General features: G+C 34.1%; 1 protein-coding gene and 1 long non-coding RNA gene across 2 annotated transcripts in view; both read left to right on the forward strand.

Annotated features, from left to right (window-relative positions):
* The window catches only part of PTPRM (protein tyrosine phosphatase receptor type M), a 1,090,562-nt gene that overhangs the window by 53,733 nt on the left and 1,019,840 nt on the right, over nucleotides 1-16,989 (forward strand). The window lies entirely within an intron of this gene.
* Nucleotides 1-16,989, forward strand: part of LOC141502237 (uncharacterized) — a 132,706-nt gene that overhangs the window by 29,762 nt on the left and 85,955 nt on the right. Inside the window, exon 2 of the long non-coding RNA XR_012472472.1 lies at nucleotides 1-16,989. This exon is cut by the window's right edge and continues 85,955 nt beyond it. This is a non-coding gene — a long non-coding RNA (uncharacterized LOC141502237).

Raw genomic sequence — 16,989 nt, forward strand, 5'->3', positions numbered from 1 at the left:
TTCACAAAAAACAATGAAGGAAAATGAGACTTAGTATTTAATTTCACCTCAACAGAAGATTTTCAGTATAAACTCGTTCTTCTTTATATGCTTAAATGATGGTGAAGGACATGTGAAGACAATGACTAAATCTGTGATATCATTAGCATAAGGACTTCAGAGATGAGGAAACTTCCTCCACCAATGAAGGTACCAATACCCCTTTCTGCTACTTAACAATTTTCAAGTTACTTAGACTTGCACTGATTAAGTTACTTGTCTATGGTCACTCAAACAACCAATATGTGTCAGAGATGAGACTGGAACTCAGACCTACTTGACCTCTAACCCAGGTCTCTGTTCATTATCCCACCTGCCTCTTTAATAGATGGCACCATCTATTATTTTTATGTTTTTGTATAAGTATCATGATCTTCAAAAATGAAGGACAAACGTTATTATTATATCTATTCTTAAGGGTCCAGTTGCAGCACTTGCACAGTCATGGGAGTGAGTAGAGCAGAGGAATAATAGAGAAATAATGAATTAAGGGTAAGTGAGGCTGTATGGAAACATCCCAGAATTATCTATGTTGCTAGAGAGTGGGTTGAAACCCATTTTCCTGTTTTATTGATTGAACACATACTTCACAGGGATCTTGCCTGGTCACTGGTCCCTACTTTTCAGATGATTGCTCTAGCCAAGAGATTATCACAGTCTGAATGTATGATGCATTGGGAAAATTGTGGTCATTATATTCCCTTATTCATTAACTAGATCCAGGTCTCCCTCAGATATATACATACATATATACATATATTTATATATATATTATATATATATATATACCTGTGTTTTTAATTGATTCCTTTTTCATTTGTGTTTGTTTTTATAATTCAAAAGAACAAGCAAAGGTGATAGTGGTAATATTAAATTTCACTTTATAATCCCTTTCTATAATTTCAATTTTATATTTATAAATGGGTATTAGTATTTTTATGTGAATGTTGTCAAAATATATGTATCCAGTCCTCTGAATTCTCATTTTTTCTGCTTTGTTTTGTATAGACTATTCCATATTTCTTTTTTTCATTTTTAGTCTTTTATACTGATAAATCACAGCCTCATTTACTACTTCTAAACCTTAGCCATTTTCTTCCTTATGTTTTACAAGTAGCATAACAATTATTGTATTTTTACAAATAGATTTTTGTTCTTTTTTAGTTATTTGCTTGATATATAGCCCCAATGAGATTATTGGGTCAAAATTTTAAGTAGGTGAGCCAACATTATTCTTGGGGTTGGAAGATTATGGTTTCAAGTCCTGATGTTGCTATTTACTAGAAGTGTGACTCTTAACTATTCACAACCTTTGTGAGATTGTGTTTTATCATCTATCAATCAATCTATTAGTCAATCAACAAGAATTTATTAAGGCTCACTATATGTAAAAGAAATGTAAAAAGGCATGTAAAAGAAATCAAAACATCTATCAAATGGGGATAATACTCATGCTGCTTAGCTAATATGATTGTATGAGAGAAGCATTTTGTAATCCTGAAGTGAAATTATGACTGTTATTATTATTATTATTATTATTATTTCATGGATTGTCAAGGATCACCCAAAGTTCAGTGGATGCCTAATAGGTATGAGTAGGCAGCAATTGATTCCAAGTGGGGAATTGTACAGAAGTGACTGAGAGGGTTAGGGTAGTTAGAGAAATGTGTTACCAGAAGAAAAGACAGTGAGAGGAAGGGATAACCAGGATGCCAGGAGAAGATCTTAGCATATTGGGTGAACCTCTTTTGGCAAACTTAAAGGAAGACACGGATATATGAGTTGTACATAATGTGGAAGCATAGATAGACTGTAGCATGTATTTTTTGGAGGGAATAGCTACATTAACGAAACCATAGTTCTATTGAAGTATTGATTAAGCTATTATTATGTAATATAATGATAATAATTATTGGAACCTATTTCTAGATTTCTTTCTAAGAAAGTTTACATTGCCACCAGCAATATATAAATGTGCTTATTTCCTCAAAGCCCTAACAACTCTGAGTTTTATCTTTTTTGAAAAATTAATTTTTGGTATCAAATTGTAAGAGTTAAATTTCATAGTTGTTTTGGTTTATTTTTTGGTTTTGTTTTGGTTTTTTTGCAAGGCAAATGGGGTTAAGTGGCTTGCCCAAGGCCACACAGCTAGGTAATTATTAAGTATCTGAGGCCGGATTAGAACTCAGGTACTCCTGACTCCAGGGCTGGAGCTCTATCCACTGTGCCACCTAGCTGCCCCTGTTGTGGTTTATTTTTAAAGAACCCATCTTGAGAGTTCATTTTAGTGTTTTCTCTTTTGTGAATTGTGTATTGATAGCCTTTAGTTCTATGTAAATTCTGGAAGTCAATATTTCATTTGACATATTGATAGTGAATATTTTTTCCTGTCACTTTTCAGAAGCTTAGTTTTATTTTTTCATTGTGTACTATTTTTAATCTTTTATACTCATACCTGACAATCTTGTCCCCAATAAATTCTCCCATCAATTTGACACATCTAAGAATTTATTTCTCTTCCACATTTTAGATAATTAGGCAATCCTATTTTAGAACATTGTAAAGCATTTCTTCAATATTTATTTAGTTTATCTTAAATTTGTTTTATTCTATTATCTGAGGTGAGGTGTAAGTTTAAATTTAGTTTTTCATGTTATCTAGTATGACTAATGTCATTTATTTAATTATACTTCATTTCCCACATTGTTTTCATCAACTCAATTTTTTGGAGTTTAGAAATAGAGACATGGCTGTCTACACCTCCAAAATTGCCAAGAGAACTTTTTGAAGAACACACTAGGGGAAAGATATGACTGACGAATAGTTTAACCCACTTACAGAACAGCTGTAGCAAGTAAAGAATGAAGACTAATTCCTGGGAACATCTGGGAAAACTCTTAAAAGTTTGGACTAGTCACTGTGTGATCATAGAGGACAGGCAGATCAGAGGAGACCCAAGGCAGATGTTATGGTTAGTTATCTGCCCTATCCTGGATAATTCCTTAGCTTTTTTCCCCCTAGGGTATGCTTTGCTATTATATGATTACAAATACCAATTCCTTCTTTCCTCATGTATATTCATAGCACTAAAAATAATATTCTGGTCTTAACTAGGAGCTGGGATGTTTCTGCTGATTCCTTTTCAGAATCTTGTTTTTAAACTTTGTCTTTCTGTAATGACTATTACCCTTTCTTCTTGCTTATGGGCTATGTAAAACTCCTAATGGCCAAGGCAAATATTTTTAAATTGCAGAAAGTAAAGCATGTGCCTATTTAGACATGAAGCAATGTAATAAGAAAAAAACAGCATTTGATATATATGACGAAAAAAATACCAGGGTTCCAGTTCACATGCTACCCTTTTGCTAATGGACAAGTCATTTAATGTCTCTGACATTGTTTCCTAATCTACAAAATGGAGATAATAGTCCTTGCTTCTTTTAGAGGTTCTCAAAATGAGAAAATGAATTAATAGTATGAAAAAATATACTTGTACATTTCAAAGTTCTGTACAAATGTTGAATGTTTGTTTTTGTTGGTGAGATGATCAGTGGTCCAAGAAGTCCTTAGCCTTGATGTTAGCAGGGAAAGAGAACAGTTTACAAATAGATCCCCATAGATAGTTAGGTTTTAGTGGGTTCTGCTCATCAGATAAGGCAGATTTTCAGTGATGACTACTAGAATATGGAGGAAAAACCTTTGACCTATACTAGATTATAAAATCCCTAAAGGAAGGGACTATATCTTGTTATCTTTGCATCTTTGCCTAGTGCCTTTATTAAATTGCTGTGTCCTTGAATACACAACAAGTCTTAGTGAAGATTTAAGACATTAAAATTTAGGAGTGAAAAGGGGAAAAATGAAAGTTTTAGATGGCTATGAGTGGTATTAGTTTTGTTCACTTCTTGTATATTGATCTTAAGTGACCTAAAAAAGTATTCATACTCTGTTTTTAAATACAAAATCCTTTCTTTTTTCTGTCATCATAAGGGATGAGAAAAATATCCTTATGAAAGAAAATAAAGCCTTCCTTCCCATGGTCTGTGAATGTATGTAATATATAAGCTTGAAGTTGAGCTTGAAGAGAACATCTTGCTAAATGATAGAAAGGGAGAAAGTAAAGACAAAATAAATTTCCTTTGTTGGGAAATATGAGACCAAAAAATAAAGCCGTATTTTGCACTTAAAGCAAACATATTAGGAATCTGTTCAAAGACCTATGAAAAAGAATCTTGTCTCTGGTTCCCTAAAAACAAAGTTTACAGGGAAATAATAAGCAACTTGCATTCTAGGAATTGCTGTGGTTCTGTAAAGTAGGTCTCAAAAGTGAATTAGGAAGATAATGAAGAGGCACAACGGGTAGAGTGCTGGACCTGGAATCAGGAAAACTTATCTTCCTGAGTTCAGATCTGACCTCAGAAACATTGGCTGTCACTTGACCCTATTTGTGTCAGTTTCCTTTTCTGTAAAAATAAATTGGAGAAGGAAATGACAAACTACTTCAGGATCTTTGTCAAGAAAATCCCATATAGAGTTATAGAGAGTTAGACATGACCTAACAATAAAGAAAAAAGTAAAGAGGACTACAAACCATAGAAAACATTCATTGATCTCATCTGTGTGAAATGACAGCATACCCCTCGAATTGCAACACACTCCTCCAATCATTTGATTGGGTGGTGTGATAACCTTCGATACTGAAGGACTAGTAGTAGGAATGACATTATTACTTTGCAAGGTACTGTTGATCATTCCCCCTTAAAGCTATATTTTCCACATCATAGTCTCAGCTTATTCTTTGCTTTGAATAACTGCCTATCCCTTTTCCTTTCCCTTCAGTTTTCCCTCTCCACTCCCTCCCGCCACCTCCTCCTCCTCCTCCTTTTCTTCTTCTTCTTCTTCTTCTTCTTCTTCCTCTCTCTCTCTCTCTCTCTCTCTCTCTCTCTCTCTCTCTCTCTCTCTCTCTCTCTCTCTCTCTCTCTCTCTCTGTCCTTATCAGCATCAACAGGAACAATAATGACAACCAGTTTAAAAAAAAACTAGAAGAATGTAACTGAGAAAACAGCCCACTATCCAAACTGATCAAAAGCAACATTTAGTATCCCATTTTCAGCTTCATCATTCTTTGAATTTAGAGATGAAATTCAACAGGACAGTTCAACTTGTTATTGTACAAGATGAGGAAATAGAAACTTAATTTTGTTAAATAACTTTTGCAAGGACACACAGATAATAAATAAATATCAGAGGCAGAATTGGAATCCAGATCCTTTGAGTTCAAATGCAGTATTCTTTTCATTCTCCCTATTGCCTCAATGCCTGTTATTATTATTCAAAAGAAAATAATAATAATAATAATAACTTTCATTTCATTTACATATGCCAATTCATTTGGTCCTCACAAAATTCCTATAAGGATGATGAACTTTCCAGATGGGGAAACAGTTTAAGACAGGTTAAGTGATTTGAATGGGAGTCATACTGCGAAGTGTCTGAGGGAAGATTTGAATTCAGACCTTTTCATCTCTAAGGTCTGCATGCTATCCACTGGACCACTTGTCAAAGTCAAGAATGGTTTAGATTCACCTTTCTTGGTGATTCCAGTTTCACCTGTTATTTTATGCAGGGCAGTACTATCCCACTAATATTTATACTCTTATCTCTCTGTTCATGATACTCCCCTTGCTGTCTCATCTCTCCATCTCTTCTAACTCCTATCAGTTCTTCAGTGCTCAATAATATTTTTTCTTTCTTTTTCTTAATGAGTAAAGCTCCTCCATCTTTCATTTTGCCTTTCCATCCTCTGAACATATAGTACTTTTGGTTAAGCCATATCAAATAATTTCTTAGGATTAGAGATCTGGTGCTGGGAGTAATCTCAGATCATCCAATCCAGCTCAGTTATTTTGTAGGTGATTGAACCAAGGTCCAACAGGTTTTCAGTTATCCAAGATCACACAGGTAGTTTTGGCCTCAGATGTAAAAATTTTACCATTGTGGGGCAATGCATTTTCCTCTCTTTGATAAAGACTTTTAGTCAATGCTATTTCACACAGTAAATGGTTGGTGTGTTACTCTTGTCTCTTAGCAATCTTATAAGTTCCAAGGCAGAAACTTTGACTAATGTTTTTTTTTCTGTATTATTTGTAGTGTCTAACACAATGTGGAATACCTAGTTGGTTTTTTGTAAATATATTACAAAGATTTATAAGCAGCTAAGAGGTTTGCCAAAAGATCATAGATTGGGAACTGGATGGAATCTTAGAATTATCCATCTCCTGTTTTAAGATCAGGAAACTGAGGTTAAATAACTTGCTCACAGCAGCAGGAAGTGACAAAGTAGGATTCTGAACCTCTGATTCCAGTCTAATGTTCTTCTCACCACAGTATGCTGGCTAAGAAAAAGGAGGATCTGGAGTAGATAGATATTCTGTGATGAATACTCAGTGCCATACACACTATACCTGGTATACACTTTTCTCGTTGAAGCAGTCCAGTTGTTTCCCCTGTAATGATGCTTAGAGAGGGACAAACACAATATGGCACAAATGTGGTATTTTCCAAGTAGCCATTATATCTTGTTTCAAAAAGCCAGGCAGTTAATGTAAAAGGAAGAAACTGTGCATTTGCGATTTAAGGGGGAGTCCAGATTTGGCTCATTTAGGTGATTGGGTCAGCAGATGGTAAATGTAGTTTTGTATAACAAAAAAAAATAATTTCCCCCACTCCTCAAAAATTATGTAGAGCAAGTAGCAGGACTAGAGAACATGTGTTAAATGGATGCCTTAATCAAATGTACTAATTGTGTAAAGGATTTAAAGGTTATTGTCGAAATCTACTGAAACTCCCAACTCAGTATATGGTGGCAAAAACTCATGTTACCATGGTTACAAAGCACACACAACTTAATCTATATGTGGTAGAAAACAATGTAGACTCCATCTAGAATACCCGGTCCTTGGATAGAAAAGAAAATTTCTGCCTCAGAGGGGTGTTATGGTGGACCATCAAAGAAGATTTTGAACCTGAAAAACTAACAACTTATTAAGAAGTTTGGGTTTATTCAAAGCAGAATAGTTTAAAAAGGAGGAAAGTAGTTCAGTATAACCTCAGGTAACTTGTTTTTTCTTAATGGAAATTAGATAGCATGTGATTTGGATATTATCAGCCTATTTCAAATTATGAAATTGAAGTTCTATCCCTTAGACAGCAAGGATAAAAAAAACCAGGTCAACCCACCACACCTTTCTCATTACAAACTGTTGACAAACAGGTAATAAGCTTGACATAGGGATCAATATACCATCAGTTGCTAATGTAGACAAGTGTATATCCTATATTTTGATTTTCTAAAGTAGTGGGTTAGTTTAAAGATTTTTTTCCACTTGAGGGAGCACATGAATAAACAAATAGCTTATTTGATGAGGATTTCTAAAGTTTAAACATAATTATAACATGATTATTAAAAAAAATAGTTTCAGTGTTCAGAAAGGGGGTGGATAGAGTGCTTTTAATTATGCCTCTTGTCACCTATTTTCTTAGTATCTCTTTTCTAGTCACATTTGAAATTTAAATGCTGATTTAGGAAACTTTTTCCATAATTAAATTAATATATGCATATTTACACATACATAAATACAACATATGTGTATATAAAGGTATATACATATACACAATCATATGTTTCTGTATAAAAACATACATATATAGAAAATTTTTAAAAATAGTATTTTATTTCTTCCTAATTACATGTCAAGACAAGTTTTTAGCACTCAGTTTTACAAGATTTTGGATTAAAAATTTTTCCCCTTCTTCCTTCTAGTCTTCCAAAAATGGTAGGTTATTTCATATAGATTATACATGTGCTGTCATATGAACCATATTTACATATTATTCATGTTGTGAGAAAAGAAACAGATCAAAAGAAAAAACACAAAAAAATAATAAAGTGAAAAAATATACTTCAATCTAGATTGTACTGTGTACATTATGTTCCTGATTCTGCTCATTTCAGTTTGTATAAGTTTTCTCAAGGTTTTCTGAAACCTACCTGTTTTTAATTTCTTATTGTAAAAGTAGAATACAACTCAAACTCAATTATGAAGTGGAAATATATCTGAAACTCAAAATATGTATGTCATATTATATTTCGTTGGTGCCAGATTCAAAGGGGAAGGTCTAAATTCAAGTCCTACCTCTAAAAGGGGTTAGTTATATGGCTGTGGACAAATCACTTACTTCTCAGGTACTAAGCAGGTGCTGATTCCACTTAATACAAGTTTCCCTATTAATTCTTTTTTTAAAATTTATTTTTTCCCAATTATAAGCAAAGATAATTTTCAGCATTCATCCTTTGGTAAGCCTTTGAGTTCCACATTTTTCTACCACTTTCCCTCCCCTCTTTCCCCAACTAACAACCTGATATAGGTTGCATATGTACAATCCTGTTTAACATATTGTGAAAGAAGAATTAGAACTAAGAGAAAAAACATGAGAAAGAAAGAAAAACTATAAAAGAAGTTTTAAAAAATAGCATAGTATGCTTTACTCTGCGTTCAAACACCATAGTTTTTTCTCTGGATGTGGAAAGAATTTTCCATCACATGGTTTTTAGAATTGTTCTTGATCTGCTGAGAGGAGTTGTATCCATCATTGTTTATCTCATAATTTTACTAATGATGTGATCTACTGGTTCTGCTCACTTTACTCAGCATAAGTTCATGCAAGCATTTCCAGACATTTCTGAAGTGATATCTTACAAAACAATAGCGCTTCATCATATTTGTATACCATAACTTGTTCAGCCATTCCCCAATCTGTAGGTATCTCCTCAATCTCCAATTCTTTGCTACTACAAAAAGAGATGCTATAAATATTTTTGTACATGTAGGTCTTTTTTATGATCTCTTTGGAATACAGACCTAGTAGCGGTATTGCTGGATGCCCCCTTGGTATAGTTCCAAATTGATTTCCATAATGGTTGGATCAGTTTACAACTTCACCAATGGGACATTAATGTCCCAGTATTTCCATATCCTCTCCAAAATTTATCATTTTCCTTTTTTTATCATACTGACCAATTTGAGAGGTGTGAGCTGGTACCTCAGAGTCGTTTTAATTTTCATTGTTCTAATCAAAAATGGATACTTCTTTATAATATCTATAGATAGCTTTGATTTATTTATCTGCAAATCACCTTTTCATATCCCCTGACCTCTTATCAATTGGAGAATTGCTTGTATTCTCATAAATTTGACTATATTTTTGAGAAATGAGACCTTTATCAGAGACACTTGGTATAAAGATTGTTTCCTAGCTTCCTACTTTTCTTCTAATCTTGGTTGCTTTGGTTTTGTTTATATAAACTGTTTTTATTTTAATATATTCAGAATGATTTATTTCACAATTTGTAATACTCTATCTCTTGTTTATTCATAAATTTTTCACTTCCCCATAGATCCAACAGGTAGACTATTCCATGTTCTTCTAATTCTTTCCACTGTACCACCTAGTTTCTCTTGTCCCAATAGACTCTAATGGCTACCCATTACCTCCAAGATCAAATATAAAATGTTAGCATGTTCAAAATAGGCCTACCTGAATCATCCAACTAAGAATTATGGGATGGAACCCCAGTTCTATTTTGCTGGTTTTTCAGAACATGGAACATGATTAAAAGGGACAGCTGGGGGCATTCGTATTGTATCAGCTAGAGGTGAAATTCTTGGACCATAACAAGACAAGACCAGAGTAAAAGCATTTTCCAAGAATGATTTTGTTGATCAAGAATGAAAGTCAGATGTTCAAAGATGATCAGATACTTTCATAGATGCCCCCATAAATTATGGTGACTAGTGATCTAGTAGGGTTATTCCCATGACCCATCAGGCAGCTGCTGGAAACCAAAGTCATTGGGTTGCAGGGTTGCAGTTATAGTTGCAGAGATGACTATAGCATAGAACCTTGAGAGACCATTAAAAATACCAGGCTGGCACTCTACCCTACATTACTATAATGCTGTGATATCTCAAAAGCCATAACTAAAAGGTCATGGTCTCCCACCGTATCCAGACCAACACCAGAAGTCCTATTTCCTGTACTACCAGGACACTGGGTTGAAATGGTTCTGGAAAAGGCAAATGAGAAGGACATTTTTTTTTGCATAAAATTCCCCTCACTTTAATTAACATAATGGGCATGTCATGTCTTCATTCACTTGATGCCATGGTCTTCTTCAATTTCAAAGGACAACAGTCAGACATAAAAATCATCTATTTGTATTTTAAAAGTCCTTCATAATCTGACTCTAACCTTTTCATCTTCTTATGCTTAACTCACTTTCACACACTCCAACTTTCAGCAACATCTCTATCGTTTTTGCTATTCCTCAAACACAATAGTCTAGTATGTGCTGGCATTTCTAAAATGTGGTTCGCCTCTGCCTCATATATTACAGTTCACATCTAGTTTTCTACAGGAGATCTGTCTGGGTTCCCCTCACTCCTAATGCTTTCCTGAAGATAAAGTCTTCCATTTATTTTGAATATAACTTTTATATACATAGCTGTTTACTTGCTGTCTTCCCCACTAAGATGGTAGTACCTTCAAAGCATATAAAATGTTTTTGCCTTTGTTTGTCTTCCCAGTGTTTAGCATAGAGTCAGCAGCTGGGAAATGCTTAATAAATATTTGTTGACTTACTGTTGGAAGATAGAATAGTTTGATTGAAATTTAGAACCCATGCAGGCAAATATGTTTCAAGCCTGAAAGAATAGGATGCAGCCTGATCATGGACATGGAAGAATGCCAGACCAAAGATTTATTTGCTTTAAGGGGACACCAGTAAGGGTTTTTGAGGGGGGGAGAGTGAAGCAATCAGACCTGGGAATGTAGAAGATCTAGTATGACAGAGTTGTGAGAGACAGACTAGATGCTGTGTGGGAGACTTTGGCCTTTTTAAAGTTAGATCTTTCCCAGAACACAGTTTGACTGAGGTAACATCCACGAGGCTGTTACCAAATAGAGGCAAGGAGGATCTGAAGCAGAATGATTGTAGTGTTAGTGGAAAGAAGCTAGAATTGGGATAAAAGCTATTTTAGCTATAGAACTGATAGGACAGGTCAGTTGGCTATATGGATGTAAAGGTGAAGAAAGTCAAACATAATTAGGAGATTTCACACCAGGATAATTAAGAGAATTGGAGAGAGAGAGAAAGAATAGGAGGAGCAAATGCAGCTTTGGAGGATCATTGAAATTTATTTTTGGTCAGTAGCAAGCATCTAGAAAAGGACTAATAAGAGTAGATTTTGGAATCCTCTATGTAGGTATGATATATAAAGACATGGAAATTCAGGAATTCACTAAGGGAGACAATGTGATGAGACATGACCAAGACCAAAGAACAGAGTTAGGGTATGATCACACTTAATGGACATATAGAAAGGAAAAGCATCTTAGGAGAGACTGGGAAGGAGAAATAAAAGGTGAATCAGGGAAGAGTAATATTATAGATGCATAAGAAAGTAAATCAAGAAGGAGGCCCAAGTATCAGAGGTTTCACAGAGATGAAGAGGGTAGAAAGGAAACAGAAGAAACCTTGTTGCTCACTCATTTCAGTTATGTCCAACTTTTCTGTGACTCCATTTGGGGTTTTTCTGACATAGATACTGGAGTGGTATACCATTTCCTTTTCCAACTCATTTTACAGATGTGGAAATCAAAACAAATAAGGCTAAGTGTCCAGGGTCACACAGCTAGCTAAGTGAATAAGGCTGAATTTGAACTTAGGTCTTTCTGATTCTAGGCCTAATGCTCCATTTTCTGCTTCACCTAAACTGTAGCTGGGGCAAAAGGTAGACTCCTATCTATATAAATCAATCCATTGTCTAGCTCTTCTTATACATTATAAATAAATGCAATGATCATTCTAGTTCCTTCTTTTTATTCTAATTGTTTCTTCTACTTCAAATGATATTTCTGTCTTGATGGTATTTCCGACTCTTCCCCCACAACTGGATGTAATTTATTTTTCTCTGCACTTTGTTCTGGCTCTATCTGATTCTTCATCTAATGGTAATTTGTCCACTTCTTTAGATTGTATGGGGGGTAGGGTGCTGGATAGATAGCACAATGGACTGAGTTCTAGCCTTGTAGTCAGGAGGACCTGAGTTTGAATTTGGATTAATACATTTATTAACTGTGACCCTGGACCAGTCACTTAATCCTATTTACCTCAGTCTCCTTATCTGAAAATTGCACTTCAGGATCTTTGCCAAGAAAATCCCAAATGGGATTTCAGAGAATCAGACACTAGTGAAAGAACTCAATAAAAAAATTAGATTGTATGTGCCATAAGAATGAAGTCTGTCTCTTGTTTATTTTTATATTTCCTAGAATTAGGCAGTATACCTTTCATTTAGTAGACTTTACAAAATAACTGTTTGAAGAAAATGTACTTTTCTTAGCTTTTCAAATAAATTACGAGTCTTTGAGAGAACTGTATGGCTTGTATCCCTTCTGTAGTCAGCTAGTGCTTAGCACACAGTTTTAGGTATACAGTAGGTTACATTCAATAAATATTTAAGTCTTGTCTATGTGCAAGACTGAGAAACCTTACTTGATGGTTGATTGAAAGAGATTTTTGAAAGGAGTGTTGGGGGACGCTTTTGCCTGAGGAAAAAGAATTCAGGCCAACAATCTGATTTTCAGATGCTTCTGTTGCTGCTGGCCTTCTTTCTTCCCAGGACAGCTAAATGATGGAAGCACCAGGGGAATCTCATAAGTATGTAGGGTTGAATACAACTCTGCTCTCACCACTTCTGCCAAGTTGATCTTTGCTTCACTTACTTGAACTGTTGTTGTCCTGGATGTGCCTGAAGACTTTTTTTTTTTTCATTTTCTTTTAAAACTGTTTCCATCTGTGAATAGTTGGGTTAGCCTAGGTTCTTTGAAATAGCCTGTCTCAAATTCAGTCTCATCCTGGATTTCTGCCAGAAAGGGAAAACTTATGTATCCAAATGCAGAATAGAATTGAAGGAAGAAGTCTATCGGGGTGGAAATCTTGGGGGTAGGTGCTTCCGCTTAGAGACTCTACTTCTGAAGATTGTTTTGGGTTTGATGACCTCAATACCATGAGACAACATACTAATCATCAAACTATATGACTTATTGAGCTGGAATACTTGGCTAGAGGGAAACTCAGGAATGCTCCATTGTTGGATGACTCCTGAACATATCTGGTTTTAATTTGATTTACCTACTCTTGGTCTAGAAGATCTGGAAAGATGCCCTTGACCACTTTGCTTTGCATAAATTTGGCTCCCAAAATTGAATAGTAGTTTTTTTGGACAGTAAGTATACAGGCAGTAGAATCATGAGAAATAGATTATAGTACATTTCCTCAATCTGTTGCCTCAGAACTGACTACTTGCTGACAGCCCAGGATTGGCAGCAATATTCTTCTGTTGATTAAAAATAAAGTACTTTAATCTCACATGCAACATGCTAACTCTACAGCCAAATATATTAACAACCATAGCACTTCTGTAAGTTTTTTTTAATATAATTGTATCTTTTGGCAAACACAGAAGATTGGGTAAAATGCGGTTCTGAAATTTTTGAAGAAAAAAATTTGCACTTCTTTTTTCACCTGAGAAATGAAGTTAATTAATATATGGAGTTTTACTGTTGTTTCTTCTGCTCTATCATTGCTGCTGATACTGTGAATGTATTGTCTTGGCAGAATAATTCTTTACTTTGAATGATGAGGATCTTACTTTGAAAGAACGTTTTTCCTCTTTTAAACAAGATTTCTTAAATGAATTTCAAACTTCCCCTTAATAAATTCAATGTTAATCAATTTATTGAATGCTGCCTTGTTTTCTTTGGATCACTATGAAAGATACTCTGCCTGGCTAACTTGTAGAAGAAGAGATAATTCTAGAAGGCTTAAAAGAGGAGGCAATATGTTGGTTGTATTTTCAAGGTAGGGTAGAATCTCAGTTTCAGGGAATGCAAGAGAAAAAGGAGGTTCATGTGGGTTAGAGCTAGATTATAAATAAATACCAAACTGAGGAGTTATCAGTAGAGAATGGGATGATAACTCAACTAATTCAACCCTTTCATTTACAGATAAGGAAACTAAGCACCAGAGACATTATTAGGTAACATGTCTAAAAGCATACAGAGTGGATGTGGCAGAGGCAGATTTTGAACTCAGCTGAATTTCAAATCTATTACTTTCCACACTCCTACTTTCTGCTCCTTTACCGGGGAGCAGAAACATAGTGACTTTGTCAAGGTTATACCTTAGGAAGGTAAGTTTTGTCTAGGATGGATGGAAGTGAGAGATTAGTTAAAAATTTCCTTGAATAATCTGAGAAATATCAATAGCCTAAAATAGGGTAGTAACAAAAAGAATAAGATCCCTTGGGCCTAAAGAAATTAAATTACATTGTATTTCACTGGAAGTAACAATAATGTGCTATTAAAAAATCTTAGGTACTTGTGCTTTTCACAGTGTTTCTATAAAGCAAAGAGTATAAGTATTAATACATTTTTTACAGATAATTCAGTTATTTTCAATAATGTCCAACTCTTCATGACTGTATTTAAGGTTTTTGTACTTCTCCAGTTCATTTTATAGATCAGGAAACTGAGACAATCAGAGTTAAATAACTTAACCCAGCTAGAAAGTGTCTAAGGTCATATTTCCTCACTATCCACTACTAGAGTTAGTTGTTTTAAAACCCAGGTATTTTCACTTCAGAGTCATTTCTGGTTCCTCTGTAAGACAATTGCTTCTATCTATTTCTTGAAATCATTTATCCCCATATATAGGTAATGTTCCTTTCCCCATCCTGAAAATAGTTTTAAGTTGACATTTTCTAAATGGCAAAATATTTTCTAAAGAGAATGAAACACAAATAATTTACACAAATATAAGCATGTATATATATATATATATATATATATACACACATAATATTTGATCTTTCCTAAACTCAATGACCTAAATCACAAAAATTTAAAGTGATTACTTTGAAATTGATTGATATTTATCTTAAGGTATTTGATAAGAAATTGATTGATATTTCTCTGATGTATCTGAATGTCTGCATGCTACTTTCACATACTACTACATAGTGAATATTATGTAAAAGGCATAGGGATTTTTTAGATCAACTTTAAAACCTGGATCAGAGATGAAATTTTGCATTATTCAGATTTTTTAGATAGAAGCAGGGTTTGGGAAAAAGTTAGAATTACTAAAATATTGAGCACATCGTGAATATTCAAAATTAACTAAAATCCAGTAGGAAACAGTCGTTCAGTGTGACACAGCTCAATGCCTAGAAATAATGTGTGATCCAACAATCAGTCTTTATCTTCTCCTCTTACTACATTGTCTCCCTTAGAAATCTTTTGCTTTCAAGACTTCAACTAATGTCTCTTTGCAATGACTCCAAAATGATTAACCGTATCCTTAAACCCGCTTCTGAGCACTAGATTCACATCTTTGCTTATTTGTCTCATTGATATCTGAAACTCAACTTGTTCAAAACTAATGGTTTCTCTTTTGTCCATGGCATGACCATGCAGTCCTTATCATGCATGGCTATTCACTCACCTTTAACATCATTGTGTTAATCTTTGATTTTTCCCTCTCTTTCCCCTTTTTATTAAATTGTTTTTTCAGGTTCTGAAGATTCTACATCTATAGCATTTATTCCTGTTGTCACCATCTCATTACCTACCTATACTATTGGAGCAGTCTTTTCCTTCTCTAATTTATACTTTATGTACAATATTCTTCATGATGCACAGATTTGGTTCTGTTTCTGCTAGTTCAAAAAGCTTTAGATACTACATTGTGTACTGAGTGTAGAATAGATATCACTAGCTACTTTTAAAGACCTTCCACAGTATGAACCCATCTAAGAACATTCTGGAGCCAACACCAGGAGAATCAACTGTTAAAATTTCATTGTAAGCATATATACTTCAGAAATCAGCAAATGCTAAAAATCTGGGCTTCATTTATTGTTTTTGTTGATTTCTAGACTTAAGAAAGTAATGAAGAAAATGTTAATACTGCATATTAAACTTAAAAGTATGTTTTTTGTACTTTTTTTACAGAATGGTAGTTGTTAAATATTTATGAGAAAATCCCTGAACCATCCTACCTTCACATTTTCACAATACTCTTCTCCACATGTTTTTGTTCTAGTCAAATGGAATTACCTGTTATGCTTCTCAAACATACCATTGCTTACCTTTACTCATATTTGCTATATTCCTAAAATGACTTCTCTTCATCTTTCATTTGTTAAATTTCTATCTTACCATTTTTAGAACCTCACTCACTGCTCCATGAAGCCTTTCCTGATCTCCTCATTAGTGCTTACTATTCTCCTGGTAATTCTGCACTTCTATTTTGTAGCTCAAATATACATAATGTAATAATGGATTTTCTAACTCCCCAAATCGGTGTTTTATCCTCCTCCTAGAATGTAAGGTCCATTAGTCCAGAGATATTATCTTATATAAAATCTGTTTCTTTTCCAGTTCATCAAAATAATCTGCATGTAGTAGGCTATTAATAATAGTTTGTTGAATAAGTGAATGAATCTTCTAGAATGAAAGCTTATAGAAATAAAGGCTGATATTCTGTTTATCTGTTAATAGTTGCTGCAAAAAATTAGGCTTATCTTAAGACTTATTTCTTCCCAATCAGTATCAAAGTCTTATTCAAAGAAATTCACATCTTAAAAACAAATACTCTTAATCTATAGATGATGATAGTAATTTATCTGAAAGTTTATTGACATGTAGATCTCAAACAATAAAAATTCAAAATTGTTTTCTTTTCCTCAAAATAATCTCTCAGCCATAGATTTAACATGTATGTAAGTTGCTAAAAAAGGGGAAAACAAAAATAAAATTGTACTA

Source organism: Macrotis lagotis, chromosome X (genome assembly GCF_037893015.1).
Source record: "Macrotis lagotis isolate mMagLag1 chromosome X, bilby.v1.9.chrom.fasta, whole genome shotgun sequence".
Lineage (NCBI taxonomy): Eukaryota > Metazoa > Chordata > Mammalia > Peramelemorphia > Peramelidae > Macrotis > Macrotis lagotis.